The 18,207-nt window shown below is 36.0% G+C and overlaps 1 long non-coding RNA gene across 2 annotated transcripts in view; it reads right to left on the bottom strand.

Annotated features, from left to right (window-relative positions):
* Positions 1 to 8,360, bottom strand: part of LOC143648537 (uncharacterized) — a 32,695-nt gene extending 24,335 nt beyond the window's left edge. Inside the window, exon 1 of one of the 2 annotated variants that reach the window (XR_013158611.1) lies at positions 8,199 to 8,360. This is a non-coding gene — a long non-coding RNA (uncharacterized LOC143648537). Of the gene's footprint in view, positions 1 to 6,330; positions 6,490 to 8,198 lie in introns of those variants that run through there. The other variant, XR_013158610.1, reaches the window with a different exon arrangement.
* Between the last annotated feature and the right edge of the window lie 9,847 nt (positions 8,361 to 18,207).

The following is an 18,207-nucleotide window of genomic DNA, read 5'->3' on the forward strand; positions in this document are numbered from 1 at the left end:
GAAGGAAATAAATAACAAAGATTAGAGTAGAAATAAATGAAAATGAGGACAAAAAAGCAATAGAGAGAATTAAAAAAAAAACGCAGATGTTTGTTCTTTGTGAAGATCAATAAAATTGATAAACACTTGGCTAGACTGAAAAAAGAAAAGTAAAAGAGAAAAGATGAAATAAAATCAGAAATGAAAGGAGCCATAACATAAAATAAAAAGGACCATAAGAAGACACTATGAGCAGCTTATGACAAAACTTAGAAAAAAATGACAAATTCCTCAAAGACACAAACAACCTACCCTGAAATAGAAGACCTCAACAAACCAATTACAAGTAAAGAAATTGAATCAGCCATCAAAAATTTCCCAAGAAAGAAAAGCCCAGGACCAGATGGCTTCCCAGATGATTTTTAGCAATCATTCCAAGAATTAACACCAATTCTGCTCATACTCTTCCAAAAAATTGAAGATGAGGGAACACTACCTAACTCACTCTATGAAATGAACATCACCCTAATACCAAAGCCAGATAAATATACTACAAGAAAAGAAAATTACAAGCCAGTTACTCTAATGAATAAAGATGCAAAAATGCTCAGCAGAGTATTTGCAAACCAATTCCAACAGCACATTAAAATAATTATCACCGTTTTTTAAGCTATCATCCAAAGCTCCTCCGTGTTATGTAGTGAAATTCTTTTTTTTTTTATTAAGTAACGGAAAAAAAGAAATTAACGCAATATTTAGAAATCATACCATTCTACATATGCAATCAGTAATTCTTAACATCATCACATAGATGCATGATCATGGTTTCTTGGTACATTTGCATTGGTACATTAAAAGAATTATACACCATGATCAAGTGGGTTTCATCCCTCTTGATTCCATATGCAAGGGTGGTTCAAAACAAGATAATCAGTTAATGTAATATATCACATTAACAAATTAAAAGGTAAAAACCACATGATCATCTCAATTAATGCAGAAAAGGAATTCAACATGATCCAACATCCATTCTAAATAAAAAGCACTTAGAACACTAGGAGTAGAAATGATAAAGAGCATTTATGAAAAGCCCACAGCTAACATCCTACTTAATGTGAAAAATTGGAAGCTTTCCCTCAAAAATCAGGAACACGACAAGGATGCCCACTGTTACCACTATTATTCAAAATTGTGCTAGAAGTTATAGCTACAGCAATTAGGCAAGAAAAAGAAATAAAAGTCATCCAAATTGGATAGGAATAAGTAAAACATTCACTATTTGCAGATGACATAAACCTATATAATATAGAAAGTCCCAAAAAATCTACTAATAGAGCTAGTAAGCAGCAGAGGTCTGAAAAACAAGTTCAATAAGCAAAAAGCAGTAGTGTTTCTATACACTAGTAATAAGATAACTGAGGAGGAAATCAAGAAAAACTTCCATTTACAAAAGCAACTAAAATCATCAAAATCTAGAAATAAATCAACCAAGGATATAAAAGACTTGTACACAGAAAACTACAAAACATTACTAAAAGAAATCAAAGAAGACCTAGATAAACGGAAGGACATTCTGTGTTCATGGATTGGAGGACTAAATATCATTAAGTAGTCAGTTCTACCCAAATTGATTCATGGATTCAACACAACCCTAATCAAAATTCCCACAGCTTATTTTGCAGAAATTAAAAAGCAAATTATCAAATTTATTTGGAACGGTAAAGGGCCCTGAGTAGTCAAAATCATCTTGATACAGAAGAATAAAATTGGAGGAGTCACTCTTTCTGACTTTAATGCATACTACAAAACTACAGTTATCAAAACAGCATGGTACTGGCATAAAGGTAAATATATTGACCAATGGAATCAAACTGAAAGATCAGATATAGACCCTCACATCTGTCGCCAATGGAAATTTGACAAGGCTGCCAAGTCCTCTCAACTGAGGCAAAACATTCTCTTTGATAAATAGTGCTAGGAGAAATGGATATCCATATCCAAAAGAATGAAAGAAGATCCCTATTTCATACCTGTTTTAGTCTGCTAGTCAACCAAAATCATTATACCATAAAATGGGTTGGCTTTTTGACAACCGGAATATATTAGCTCGCAAACTTATTGTTCTGAGGCCATGAAAATGTCCAACACCAGGCATTGTCAGCAGCCCTGAATTGTTTGTGAATGTGGTTGAAAGAGAAAGTTTCGGTTCAAATATGTTATTAGAAGGAAAGTTAGAGGATAAAACATGGGACTGTATAGCACAGTGAACCCTACTGTGAACAATGACTATGTTAATAGTATAAATACAAAAATGTTCTTTCATGAGCTATAACAAATATACACCATGATTACAAAGTGTTAATAATAGGGTATATGGGAAAAATATGCCCAATTCAAACTATGGACTATAGTTAATAATGACATCTTAATACTCTTCCATCAATTGTTTAACAAATGCACCACACCAATGCAAAGTGTCAACAATAGGGGGTATATATAGGAATGTTGCATTTTTATATGTCTCATGTAGAATGCTTCCAAGAGGGCAGAGGAAGAGGAGGAGACCATGAGCCACAAGGAAAGACAATGGGGTTTGAATAGTCTCTTCAGTTCCTCTCTTCCATTTGAAAGAAAAAACCTCTTGGGTTTTTAATGTTACTTGGTCAATGACACAGCCTTCTGAGAACATTCTAAGACAAAAGGCAGCCCTGTGGTCTACTTGGAATTCCATATAGGTAACATTTCTATGGAGAAGCCCTGTTGGTTTTTGACTGGCTTTCTTATAAGCTTTTTAAAGAGAGGGGTGATAGAGCTAACCCTTATCTGTAAGCTTTGAATTTATATCAAGCTTCTTCCCAAGTACAAAACCATTTTTTCCTATGAGTAGTTTTTGTGTTGAGGGGTTATAATGGAAAGCAGAATGTTTTATCATGATATTTGCTTCAGTGATTTGGGACAAATTAAAAGTCCTAAACTCTGGTGCAAGAAAAAAAGTAGACAACCAAGAGAAAGGAGGCTTGAGTAGCTCTAAAAATGAGTCTAAAAGAACAACCAGAAGACTGAACAGAACCATTCCAAGAAGAAGAAAATTAAGACATTTGTGAGTAAAACTCAGGATGGTATGGTAGAAATCCAGCTTGGCCAGACAACAGACTCACTAGCATACAAACTGCTAGATGAGGTTGTAGCTGGTCAGAAGAGAATGATAAGTTTATAGGAGCAAGAGCCCAGAGAAGAGTTTTGTTTAGTTCTTTGGCAGCACTTGACTCTGGGAAGTGATGGTGAAATTCTAATTTCTGAGAACACTTTTCACAGGAAAGACATAGAGTTTCCAATGAAGAAAACATGCTGTAATCGAAGAAAGCGAAGTGCAATAAAACACTCAGGCCAGATGGCATTTATCTGAGTGTTCTGAAGGAAATAAGGTGTGAAACAACAGAGATTGATGAGGACATATATTATGTCTGTAAAAATAGCAGCTGTTCTTAAAGATGGCCTGGTTTCTAACATGGTGTCATCTATTTTTTTTTTTTTTTTTTAAAGGAAAGCAAGAAAGATCCCAGGAATTCAGACAAGTGAACTTTGTCTTGGAGCTAGGATACTGTTTTGGAAAAAAAGTTCTGAGGATGATGCCAAATGAAATCTGGGAATTGAAACCTGACAGGCTCACATCAACTCTGCAGTAATGGGATGTTCACCTCTCCAAACTTAAAACCGATAATGACTAATATACATCATAGACTTGCCTTTTAAAAAGATCTGAGAATGAAGAAAGACATGCTTTACTGCCCTAAAACTAGCTGAAAAAATTAGAATCATTTTTATATGTTATTTATATGCTGAGGTCAAAGAGAAGAGATTAGCCACAGCATGATCAGAATCTGGCATTGGAATGAAAATGTAATTTTTTTTAATAATTAGCAGTAGCAGGTCTGTGTGAGCCACAAACAATTGACTCTCACATGACTGAGCCTCTGTGTGTGGCAGCATCTAATGGGGCAAGCAGCAGGAAATGAAGCAGCAATCACCTGATCACACAATCATCATCACTAACATTTATTGAGGGCCTACTACATGGCAGACACACTGTTTAGTGTTTTACATCCATTATCTCAATGATTTTTATTCTGTGAGTGATAGCATAATCTACTTCAGAAATGTCTGATATTTCACAAAAGAAAATTGCTCTTAAAATAGTGGGACAGAGGAGCAGCTGGGATCAGAGTTCAGATGAGTGTCAAATAAGGCCAGTCAAGAAGATTCTGAACAAATTCATTCGTTATTTAGAACTGAGTAGAGGCCAAAAGGGTTATTAAGGGAAGCCAAGAATCAAAATTTTTCTATGTCTCTGAATTCCTGGGCCAGTTAGGTGCTCTTATCTCCATGTAAACTTCAGGGGAGCCACACTGATATTGATTCCAAACTCCACCCCAATTACCACCCCTGAGCTGGAGGGTTTTTTTCGCTCTCTTTAAATTTCCTGGTCCTTAAACGGCTTCCTTACCTGGTTTCTGCCCCTTGCCAATTATGGCTTTTGTTTCATTCCTGATTCCTCTTACTCAGTCTCTTTTCTACCAGTCTTCACCTGTATGGCCTGCCTGGGATGTTATATCCAATGCCCTGTGTTTCAAGTACTGTATGATCTGTCCCAGCTTTTAGTTCACCCAACCCAGTACTGACAGAGAGAAAGCGCTGGAGCCCATAAAGATTAGAGCTATTCTATTAATCACTGACCCTTCCCAATTAAAATACTTTGTTCAGGGTTCGTCACACAATGCTCAAAGTACTTTCAGCTCAATAAAGGTTTGTTGACCAAATTTACAGCATGTGCTGTAACATGAACTGCAGGCCAAAGTCCAAATTACAACACATGGCCCCTGTATCAAGAAAGAGTAAAAAACTAAAACAACCATCTTGGACAGATACCAGATGACTCTCAACCCATGAAAAACTCCAGAGAGAGAAAGATGGACTGGACAGAAATAGTAATGCACATACCACAGCCTTCTGCTTTGATCTTTTATGATCTATGATGTGTCTCTTTTGCAAAATTATATGTCTTCCCCATCACTTCTCCTGCCACTAGGAAATATGCAGGAATTAAACTTTCATATTAGCTATCTTCCTTGGTAAGACACTGACAATAGACTTGATACCATAAAGCCACTTTAGGATAATATGAAGCTTTGCCATCATATCCAAACAGATATCCAAACCTGGAAAAGAATGGTTCTGAATTCTGCACCCTGTGTAGAATTCATTCTTTATGGGATCTTTCTTATCAGCCAAGTCCAGTTCTTCCCAGGCTAAGGCTTTCTTAAACTGTCTCTTCAAAGAACCTGCTTTTCCTCTATATTTCTGAAAGTATTTCCTAATATTTAATCACTAAATAAAGGATTTCCTTCCCATTCTGTCTCATTTTCAACCTTCAGTAAAAAGAGCACTGAATTTGAAGTCAAAATCAAATCCACTATGTCTGTGACTTTGGGTAAGTTCATTTAACCTCTTTTAGTCCCAGTTTCCTTACTTTTAAATTATAAAACCTCCAGCAGCAAAAATCATGCATTCCCCCCCCACCCAAATTTCAATGAAGAGAATTTAATGAAGGGATCTCAGATAGAAGTGTGGGCAAGCAAAAGTAGAGAAGGTGGTTAGGTGTCGTGAGATTAGCAACGATGTCTTAAGCTGTTACCACCCTTAGGACAGAAGAGCCAAAGAGGGTAGAAGAGTGGGCTCTTCTCTTAGGGGCTGTGGTCAGAGAAGGATGCAGCTACTTCCAGATATCCTATACTGAAGCAAGGAGGGAGCAAAGAAGAAAGATTCCAAACTCTTTTCTCCTTCTTTCTAACCTCTTGTCAGGCACATCCACCTCCATTGTCAGTAAACCTTTAGAAACCAGGCAGGAGAGAACCTGGGAGATGCCCACAGGTATCAAACTCTTAGGGCACAGGGCAGGCGGAGAAGAAGGGAGAACATCTTGGATGGCGAGTGGGCAAACAGAAAATATCCAGCACAGTTATATATACACATATATGAAGGTGTTTATAAAAATGTGTTCAGTAGGTTTGAGCTAAATGTTGTTATCCTTCATACCAATCATGTTGTATCTTATACAATTCTGATCATATAAAATACATATTTCAAAATATGTGCTTACTGGAATAGCTTTTTCCTCCTTATAAGTGTTCACCTTCTTTACGATGCAGAAAAGTAGACTTCTCACTGTCTCATTTATTACGCACAAAGGGAAAAAAGTGCCTATTATTATGCTTGGGCAAGGAATTAACTAGAGCAGATAAATATGGAGTTACCTGTCCAGCAACCTTTTGAAACATTGTCTGTTTTTCTTACCGCATTTATTAGGTTGTTCCAGAAGCTGTCCTATGGCCACAGTTGTTTGGTTCACCAGCAGGCACTAAACCCTAGAATATTTCATCATAATAGACCAGACCCCTTTTCCTAGCCAAAATGTATAGGTCCAGGCTTAGGCACCTGATGTAAAATTGGAAAATTATAACCTGTCCTTGGGAATACTATATCTATAGGTGAGTCATTCTTTGGGGGCCTAAACTGTGACATGCAAAACTAAGATAAATATCAGTAGCTAAGCCACATTTTCAGTCCTGTGGAACAAAGATGCAGAAAACCTAAGAGGAAAAAAAAGAAGACATGCACCCAGAAAATAGAAGAAATGAGAATTACGTAGAATCCTAATGTTGCTAGATTCTCTATATCCAGCAGTTGTGTCATAAGACCAGTTGCATTTCCATCCTTGGGGACTCAAAATCCTTCATTTTGATTTAATTAGTTTGAACTGTGTTTCTGACACATACAGGTCCCAAAGAGTCTTGAAGAATGGAATTTCTACCATCTAAACTTACGGAATACAAATCTAAGTCTCAAAAAGACTGATGGACTTGCCAGGAACATATAGCAAGTAACTTGTAAAAGAAGAATTCAAATTTTATTTATTAATCTGTCTGCCTAATTTTCCATTCCTATGATTTCCTCAGGGAAAGAAAGGCTTTTAAACCCATGATTCCCACTAGATTTTTTTTTTCTTTTTTTTTTGCATGGGCAAGCTCCAGGAATGAAACCCCGGTCTCTGGCATGGCAGGTGAGAACTCTGCCACTGAGCCACCATTGTACCATCCCCCACCCCCCCACCCGATTTTATACTAGGAGCAACAATAAACCTTAAAGGATTCTAAAGCATGGTATACGAGGTGGAATAAAGATCACAATTATATTGAATCTTCATTGTAAAAGCTAGGTGAGCCAATTTCTCCTAAAAATCCTTTGAAATGAAGAATACATTATGAAACCCAAAATAAAGATGGTTATATAAGCAAGAACAATATCATTAGACCAGTATTGTTCCTTCAGATGCTCATAGGCATCACATAGGGGCATAGAGGAAAGTCCCCAAATGGTGTTTATCTATCTTATTTTTCATTTCCCAACTGAATTTTCCACCATCTCTAAAGTGTCAATATATGGTCTGTTTAAAGGAAATGTAACTCTATAAATAAGCAAATACATGAATTTAGAAATGGTTCCATTTTTCTAACCATAGGAGAAGGACAAAGAATAAAGTACCTCAAACAATGGCCACAGGTAAGTAAGGTTTACAAATAAATTTCAGGCAGTTCAAAATAATTAAATTTCTAAAAAATAATTTATAAAATTCAATACTGGGAACTTCTTAGTATATATAGGAGTATAGTGGTATGAAGCTGTATGTATCCCCAGAAAAACATGTTCTTAAAGTTAATCCATTCTAACCCATTGTAAGTAGAACTTTTGATTAGGCTGCTTCAGGTAAGGTGTGACCCACCTCATTAGGATGGGCTTAATCATTTTACCAGAGTCCTTTATAACTTGAAATGAATACAGAGAGAGAAAGAGAAAGCCATGGATGCAAGAAGCTGAAAGCAATGAAACCTGGAAGAGAAGGGAGAGAACAGCAGACGTGGTCATGTGTCTTGTCATGCGGCAGAGGAAACAATCCAGTCTTCAGGAAGAAAGCATTGCTTTGATGATGCCTTGAATTTGGACATTTTCCTGGATTCTAACTTTAAGTAAAAAAAATCCTGACCCATTTCCTGGTATTTGATTTAAGCAGCCTAGGAAATTAAAATAGTAGTATAGCATTGTGTTTAAGAGCCTGGGCTCTGAGGCCAGACTGCTAGATTTCCAATTTCAGATCTACCACTTACCATCCATGTGACCTTGGGCAATTTCCTTAGACTTTCTGTGCCTCAGTCTCCTGGTCTGTAAAACAGGAATAAAAACGGGACCCCCACAAGTAGTACTAGAGAATAGTAAGAAGTTATTATATGTAAAGCCCTTGGAACAAAACCTGGCAGATAGTATGCCCTCAATAAATGTTAGCTCTTGTTATTATGAGGTCATGGATCACTTAGTTTTATAGCCTCATATAAAGCACACATAAAAAAAACCTGTTGGGTATTTAATAAAAAAGAAAATATAAATCAACAAAGCAAATTTTAATTAAGTCAGCTAATGGCATAGTATAGATCAGTTGGGAAAATGTGTTTACTTCACAAATTGTTTCTAAAATCATTCCCCATAAAACAATAGAACCTCATTAGATATATATGTTGAAAGGCGACATTAAAAATATATAATGTGTAACCATGCAGCTTATTTAATGGCTGATTGTTTTTATTATTCAAAATGATTTTTAGTTTAAGGGACTCCAAGAATGATTTTTTCAAGGAAATCAATAGCTGTGCTTGTTGAGTCTCTTGAGATCACTGGGTCAGAGTAACTACCAGTATTCAGACGTTTGGGAACTGTTCAGAGAAAAGGCAGCAGCTTTGAAGTATCCTCAAGTATGAGAAGAGGATATAGAAACAATTAATCATAAACAAGTCATTAAAATTAAAAGTATATTCTTAAATAGTTTCTTGATTAAGAACAAATGCCTCATTAATCTGGAACACAATGACTTGAAAACACAAGTAAAGTCAAAGAGAGTAATGACTGACATGACATGGAACAAACCATGCTGTACGTTTCCATCTCAAAAGCTTTGGAAGAACAGACTTCACAAAAGGTCAATGGATATAGTGAATTGAACAGAAAACCCAACATCTTCCAATGATGCAAAGTCAAATTTCTAAACTCTAGATTACAGAGAACATTGTGTTCCAGCAGCACAAGAAATTTTTTCTGTCTATATATCCTGAGTGCATTCTATTTATTTCAGGCATGAAAATAAGCCTATACTCAAGGTCTAATATATATATTATAGATATAAAAGAGGTGAAGTATCCAATTTAGAGGAAACATAATATCCTCCCACCCCTATCCTCCAGGTTTTAACTAAATACATTAAAAACACACAATAAGCTTTGAAAGTAAATGACATCATAATTGGATGTGGATTTTTGGGGAACATACTGAAGCTGTGTTTCTTAAAGGGGTATAAACACTTAATAAATAAATGATAAATGCCCATTAATATGAGATTTGTCTATAAAATCATGTGCATAATTTTTAAAAAACCAGAACAGACATTAAACATCTAAATGAGGATGGCTGTGCATTTTTTTTAAGACTAAATTTGCTTTGGACCAGCCATCAAAATATTCCATATATTCTTCTGAAAAGCTTCAGCATTTCTCCTTCTGGAAAGTAAGGTCCATGAGGAAATAGACTTTGTCCTGTCTCATTAAATAATATATCCCCACAGCAATATGCTAAGGCACATAATAGAGGCTCTACATATGTTTGTTGGATAAATAACTCTAGTAGTGATTGTTAACCATTAAGAGGGATATAATCTTTTCAAATATCCAGAAGTCATCTAGGATTGCATCTTATGAATAAGGAGGGATATGGTTGAAAAGAACATGATTTTTTATTTAAAACACTGTGTGGCTGTAAGAGTCATGAAACCAAGCTTTTCACATGGTCTTTAAAAGGACCTTGAAAATAATTCCAAATAACAGCATCAGAGAAAAGTCTTTAACTTCACCAAATGATTGCTTTGACTATAAAACTATAACTTGGATAAATGTGTTCAGATTTTTTATTTTAACAGTTGGCCTCTTGTCCATGTCACCCATGCTTTCCCATACCTCCACCTTACTTCACAAAGATGTCTCCTCATAATGAAGAGAAAGAAAATATCCATGAAGGGAAGGGTTGTAAATGGTTTAGGTGAATATTATGGGCAAAGCATTTTCTAAATACTATCTTAATAGACTGGTACAAAAGTTAGCATAATTTTTCTAAGATTAGAAGAAATTCTTCTGAAAATAAATAATATTCTACATAATTTTCATAATCAGATTTCAGATATGATTATGAAATGATTCAGGAATGGTATTGTATTATTTTTATTCAAATAATGTACTTCATCTCATACTTCAAGATCAGGGAAAGACAGGATTTCTTTAAGTGAAAAACTACAATTAGAGTGCTACAACCTAGCTCAGTCCTAAAACCAGAGAATACACTGGGCATGGAGTTAGGCATGAATTTATTAGGTTAGGACTTACAAAAGATCTTCCTTGGTAGCAGCCAGCCATGAAATGTGCAGGTTAGTGCTCAACAAAGGGAGCAGGGAAGTGAACGAATTTATAAGGGTTTAGAACAAAGGTGAGAGAACAGAGTTTCAGCAGAATCTCCTGACATAGGGGTTTGGGGGTTTGTTATCAACAGGGATCAAGAGTGGGAAGTTCTAATGCCTTGTTTATGATACCATTTGTACACCTTTCCCCTCTGAGTAGGTCTCATAATCTTTAATGTCTGTCCCAGTCATGTAGGCAGCTAAGTGCAATGACCTATTCTCAATTTAGAGGAGAATGCTCTCAATATGGAGGGAATCCCCAGCTCTGGATCCCCACATAGGGTATTACCACTCTAAAGAACTATAGTCAGATGGATGGGTGAAGAGCCAACACTACAATATTCCCTAGTTCTTTCACTCAAAAATAAGAATTTATTAGATAGATGCACAATCTGTGCTGGTATACCAATTATTATAGCTTCTGGCCTTGAGAAACAAATAATCACACTAGAGGCATGAGACCAGCAAACAGGAAACATATTTACATGCTGCCCTATATTCACTTAAGTATCGAATTGTATAGGGCAAACTCTAAAAATTGTAAGGTCTAGAGATGAGCGAGAGAGATAATTCCAGCACTGTCTTAGTTTATCAGAGCTGCTATGATAAATACCACACACTGTTTGGCTTAACAACAAGAATTTATTGGCTCACAAATTTGGAGATTAGAAGTCCAAATCCAAGGTGTCAGTGAGGCCATGTGCTCCCCAAAGCCTGAAGACTTCTAGTGATGGCGCATCTCCATTGCATGGTGATCTCTCCCTCTCTGCCTTCTAGTATGCTGGTTTCCTCTGACTGCATCCAAATATCCTCTGCCTTATAAGGGCTCTGGTCATATGGATAAAGGCCCACTCTGATTCAGTTTGGCCTCATCTAAATGAGATCTTGGAAGATCATATTTACAAATGAATTCATATACCTTAACTAAAATAACATCTTAAAAGATTCTATTTATAAATGAGTTCACAACCGCAGAAATGCATATTAAGACTTGAATATGTTGGTTTTGTGGGGGGTGGGGGGGTGAGGGACACAACTCAATGCCCAACAGGCCCCTAGCACAGAGTCTGTAGATGTCCCACTTAGTATGGCATGCGTTTCTCCCATGTCCAATCAGCATTGGATAGAAAATGGTTGGCATGACATTACACAGGACACAGTTGCTTAGGTGGAAGTGCCTGTGAGCAGGCAAGCATCTTAAATATGTCTACTAGCAAATATTAGGTTTTCTTTCATTCATGGGTTCATTCATTAATCAAATGTCTGTGACTTGTGTGGCCTGGCTAATCACATTTCCCTCTTAATAAGTAATTCTAAGAGACTCAGAAAGTTATGGCCAAGGAACTGCTTGCATGGTGTCCAAAGGCCACGTGACATCAGGGCCAGGGCAGCCATATGGGACCATGTCAATAAAGAATGAATATACAGAGGATACCAATTGGGACAGAGAAGGGTCTTGCATTAAATCAGATTAAAAATCAAGTAGAAAAACACATGGTCCTTAAAAAAGAGACATCTTGAGAGAGGGAGAATCAAAACTGAGAGAAAGGATAATTCAGTCTGAAACTTTGTTGCTCATTCCTGTCTGGAATCCTGTGATAATCTCCCATGTAAATTAAATTATTTGGGGCCAGTCTCTATTCTTTGTGACTAAAAGAATCTAATTCAAACACTCACCTTTCACTAATTTATTCTTTTTTCCATTATGATTTCTCAATGTTGCCTTTATTTTTTAGCTTTGGGTAACATAAAGATTGATTTAAAAATTGTTTTACTTTAACATCATTTTAGCTGAATTATCATGCTAAGAGAGGTCATACACTTTCACAGGATTTCATAGCAATTTTGGGAGAAAAAATCCATTCACTGTTCCTGGGAATTTTTATTTTAAAATTCAAAATTTTTAAGTTGTTATAACATAAACCAAACAAAAAATACTATCTACATTTTTAAAGAGAATATTTGGGGTTAACAACTGAAACATTTATTGAACAGGAATGGTTCGTCAATCTTATAGAGTTTTTGTATGAATTTACCATTTACATCAGGTACAAGCACCATTTGAAAATCTCTTTAAAAAATTAGATATCCTGTTGTTTCATGTCCACAATGTCAACAAGGCTGAAAATAACTTTCCTCCACATTCTTGAACAAAGTGTCCAGTGAGTTTTTTTTTTTTTTTTAATAGTTTTGTGTTGAGCCAACTTAGGAGCTTCACTCTTTGAAAGTTAATTACTGGTACACTTTAAGTTATTAGGTGTTTTTGTCCTATGTGTACAGCATTTAATTTGTACAATTGGTCAACTGGACAATCCAGGTCATGTGAATTTGGACCCTCAAACCTTTATTCAGTATCAAGGGAAAAGAGCAGGTGGGATGAGTCACTTATGAAAGAAGTTACTCGAAGTGTTGCAGTGCTCACTGTACTTTGCCCATGGAATGCTTCATTAAGAAAAGGTGGAAATTAAATTAAGAACCATGAGACCATGATCTAGCACCTCCTTGCTGCCAGGTTGCATGCTTGGTGAAGAGATGGATCTTAGAGTCCTTATTTATACCCAGAGTATCTGGATAAGAATAAAAGACCTTTGAGACTGTGATCTATGACAGCTCATGCTTAACAGCTACCAGGAAGTGAGATTTTTAAGTGACCTATGGGTGACTGCAACCTCTAGAGATAGTGTTTTCATAGGTTGTTAAATTTCTTGCTGGATCTCAAGCCCTAAGACTGACAACAAGCCCCCAACAGGTAAGATAGCCTGAGGTATTTAATCTATAGACGAGGGGAGTGCCTATGCTTTGCTTAATATTCATATGCATAGAAGCAGCCCAAATCACATCTATAATTTTCCAAATAAAACATCAGATTTTGTCTTTAAAAAAGAAGTCAATTTGTAAGTCTCAAAAGAAAAATTGAAAATAAGTGAAGCTATGAAAAGGCATTAGATTTGGAAATTCAAATCCATATCCAAACTAAGACCCATGGACATACCATGTATTTCTGACTTCAAATAATATGTCATTGAAAATGAAGAAAGGGAGATTTTGAAAGTATATCCCTTTATCTTAAATATTTACAGATTGACATGGCTTTCCTTTACAATTTGGCCTGTTTTATGTAATGTATCCAACATTGTTTTCTTTTTTCCTTATTTATGAAACCCTAATATCCTCAGACCTTAGTCTGAATGGAATGAAGGCACATTAATACCGCCACATCACATCACAGGCTTCTCTCTACTACCTATTCACAAGGACCTTAGGTCCTGAAGAGTTTCCTCCATCCTCCAAGAAGTCCTGGCACTTTCCAGAAAGTATCTCCAAAGTTGAGAAGCCAGCTGGTTTTGCTAGCTCAGTCTTCTAGCTTTACGCTTTGTTGCATGAGGTATCAGTTTGTGTACCTGTCTTGGCCCACTAATTCTTAAAGAAAACATTATCTTACCCAGAGCAGCTCCTGGTGACCACCATGATAGCAAGCAAATACTGGTTGCTGCCAGAAATAGGAGAACTGCTTCTAATTCTTGAATTCACAGAACTAAAAAAATTCATTTCCCCCCTCCCCCCACTTCCTGGAACCAGGTGGTCTTCTTCATTTCCTAGGTTCTTGTCTCCTGAAGTCCTATCCTACCTTCAAACACAAAACTTCCTCCTTTCTCCTCAGCTCTCTCTCCTCTCTCCTCCCTTCTCTAAATGCAAATCAGGCATTCAAATATATGCTTGGGTTAATGGCCAGATCCAAAAATCTTTTCTCAGATTAGGTTAAGCAAAGACCACAAACTACATGTACATTTGCTCCTTTGAAACACCAGACTAGAATAGATAAAGTTGTGATACGGAAAGCACCTTTATACTTTAGTCTTTGGTATTTTCATTAAGATAAATGTCATGATTCTTCCTAATATGCCAAAATAAAAAATTGAATGGAAATGTGCTGAACTAGGGACAAAACTTTGTGCTGGCTAAATAAATGACATGTGATATTGCTTGAAGGAAGTAATGGCAAACAAAGATTTCCCATGTTATCAAGCAGAAAGAATATGCTTGGATAGAAACAAGAAAGAAAAAAATGTAGAATAAATACCAGTTGTGAAAACTCCACTTAAAAATAGTAGGTATTTTATGTTTAAGAACTGGGCTGGAGTGGTTTATAACTGCAACAAGGTAATACCTATTTTACCAGTGCCATTTTATGTCATCTAGTATTATGCATAGTATGTACAGTGCCAGGAACTTGGAGGTAGGAAAAATGAGTTTTTCAATTGAAGTGGTAAATTGACCTCCACAGATTTCCAGGAATAGCAAGATGACCTAGAAGTGACCCTGGACGAGGAGTGATCCAATTGAAGACTTGCAAAGTGGGAGCTAAAACAGAAAAGAAAAGGAAGTAGATCCTTGAAGGAAGGAAGTTTATTTGACTGAAGGAAGGTCGCAGACTTAAAGGTATAAATAGAAAAAAAACTTGTATTCCAAAATGATGATTCCTTTGCTAAAAAGAGAAAATAACTAAGAACCTAGGATGTATGCACAATAGATTGTCAATTGTCATGGCAAAAAAAAGAACATTTTTTTAATTAGGTAATGAGGAAATATTTAGATTGTTGATTCCAAAAGAGACAAATCTCTACCCCTAATCCAAAATCTTCTGAATCCAATCTGTGTTTCATGTTAGAGACTTGTGACTTACGTATGATTTTTCAGATGCAAAACACCGTTCAATAGAATAGGGATATGATTGACATATTAAACACTTACTGGATCATCTGGTTTCATTGCTTTCACAGGGTCTGAATTGGATCATCTCCTTTATCTGAATTAATACCTAAGGGTGTCTCCAAGGCATCACAATATTATGTTGGCCTAGTTAAAAAAAGAAAGTGTTCTTTGTAAATTCCACATGTGTGTGCATGTGCATGCAGACAGGGAGCTTTTTGTCTCTAAGCATTCCCAAGAAAGAAATGCATGACCTAAGGCACAAACTAGCATGACTTTGAAAAATAAAAAATAGGTTCACACATCCAAGTGTGTGTTGTCATTTTAAAGTATCCTTTTGGGAGACCACATACTCATTCTAATAATGCTGCCATTGCTCAAAAACATTTTTTAGAATTTCTTTTTGAGGATGGCCTTCTTAATCCATGGCATAGTCTATTGCATGCTCATATGATAATTTTCCTAGTGTCTTCAGCTGCTCAAAGCAGATATCATGAAATGGGTTGGCTTAACCAATAGGAATTTATTAACTTATAGTTTGAGGCCAGGAAAGTGCCCAAATCAAGGTAACACCAAGGCAATGCTTTCTTCCTGAAACTGACTGCTGGTGATCCCTGGCTCTTCTGCCAACATGTCAAGGCACATAGCCGTGTCTGCCAGTCTCTCCCTTCTCTTCCATGTTTAGTTGCTTTCAGCCTCTTGCTTCTGTGGCTTTCTCTCTCTCCCTGATCCATTCTGTCTATAAAGAACTCCAGTAAGAGGATTAAATCTCATCCTGAATGAGGCAGGTCACACTTTAACTGAAGTAGTTTCATCTAAAGATCCTACTTACAATGGGTTTACACCCAGGGGAAGAGATTAACTTTAAGAACATGTTTTTAGATACATTCAGCTCCAAACCATCACAGTAATGTATCTTAATCTTTTGAGAATAAATTTGATTTAGAAATAACCAAGTCAGAAGCAAATCTTAAATAAGAAAGGCAATTAAATTGGGAAGTGCCATACAGAGGTAAGGTGAAAACTGGAAAATCTGTGTCTGATTATATCCTTTCTGATGTATTTACCTTTTGGAAACTAGTAATTTTGATCCATAATATACTTTCAAGTCTTTTTGGAGATGATTTTATTGCCTTCACTTTAAAAAAATCATAATATCTTAAATATTATTCTTGACAAAAGTTAAGACAATAGTTAGGTGGGTAAGTAAGAAAGTAGGTAAGTAGGTAGATATCTAGATAGCTAGATAGAAGATAAAGAGGTATTATATTTCATGATAGAATGAAATCAAAGATTGCACAGAATTCACTCATTTAGATTTAGCAGAAAAATGTAGCTCCAGATATAATTTAATCCTCTATTGAATAACTATGCAAAATACTTTTCACAACTTAAACATAAACTTCTTAACAGATATTCCATCAAAATACAAGATTTATTTTAGCCGGTATTCTCCATCTTTTTTATGTAAATATCCACTCTGCCAGATCCTCTGATAAGTATTTTAATAATCTTTATGGCACCATATAATTTCTATTAATTATTTTTCTCCTCTTGAAATATTTTTATAAGTGCCCATTTGCTATTCAATTGCAATGATTAATATTTGTACTTTTTTCTATGGTTTGTTTTTCTATGGTTTGCATGATAAAATTTTTTATGCCAAATTCAGTAAAAGAATGTTTTGCTTTAAATGTTAGAATTTGAACTTGATATAAAACCATTTTACTACAAATATATCAACCCAGCCAAACTTACTTATGCAAAATGTTTTGTCCCTACTGCTGTGCTCATTGGCAAAGACTGCTGACTCAGGTGTTTTGCAGCTTCTAAAATAATTGTTTAATATGGTATTAGGGTTGCAGAATGTGTTCACAATTCCCTGAAGCTAGGAGTGGTCCTAAGAGGTCTCTTCCACTGTCTCTGGGCTTTATGGTGCTTATGTTTGAGTCTTATATCTTTCCTATTTAACTTGTTTTATATTGGAACACATATTGTATCCTAAAATTTGGAATATATGTTTGGAAAGTCAAACCATACCAATGTCAAAGGTGGTGGAAGTATCACAATTGAATATTGTGTAAGGAGTCAAAGACTAATATGGAAGTAGATATGTTTGCAATAAAGTGGTGGATTTATGGGCTAAGTTTTCATTCTTTCATTATTTAATGTAGTTATTTTACAGAAAAAAAAAGATGTAAGAAGTCATTTCTATGAGATGGAGTCCTCAGAGCAGGGTTTCTTAACTTCAGCATTGTTGTCATTTTGGGACATTATTGGTAATTCTTAGCTCTGGAGTGGGGTGGGGGCAAAGTGTGCTGTGTATAGTAAGAAGTTCAGAAGCATCCCTGGCCTTGGCCCCCGAGCTGCCAGTATCATCCCTTCCTTCGAACTGTGACAACCGAAAAACATCTCCTGTCATGGCTAAACATCCCCTGGAGGGCAAAATCCCCCACCCCATATTGAGAATCACTGCTTTAAAATAACAATTTTAACATTTAAAATAAGTTCCTGAAAGGGTGTTAAAAAAAAATTCACATCATTGCCATTTACTATCCAGTTTAGATTAGTCTTCTACTACAAGAAGTTTAGGGTCAAGACAATCTGCAATATATCCCAATCCATGTAATACACATTCTTTTAAACCATGTTCCTATGTTCCTTTTAAACTATGAACTGATCTTCCTCCAGTTGTCCCAAATATTTACGAAAGGAAAAAGTTACTGATTGTCATGGTTAGGGACAGGTGTCAACTTGGCTAAGTTGTGGTACCTGTTCATCTGATTGGGCAAGCACTGGCCTGTCTGTTGCAATGAGGACATTTCATAGGATTAGGTCATGATCACTTCAGCTACATCCACAGCTGATTCCATTTGTAATCAGTCAAAGGGGAGTGTCTTCTGCAATTAGTGATG

This window comes from Tamandua tetradactyla, chromosome 10 (genome assembly GCF_023851605.1).
Source record: "Tamandua tetradactyla isolate mTamTet1 chromosome 10, mTamTet1.pri, whole genome shotgun sequence".
NCBI classification, from domain to species: domain Eukaryota; kingdom Metazoa; phylum Chordata; class Mammalia; order Pilosa; family Myrmecophagidae; genus Tamandua; species Tamandua tetradactyla.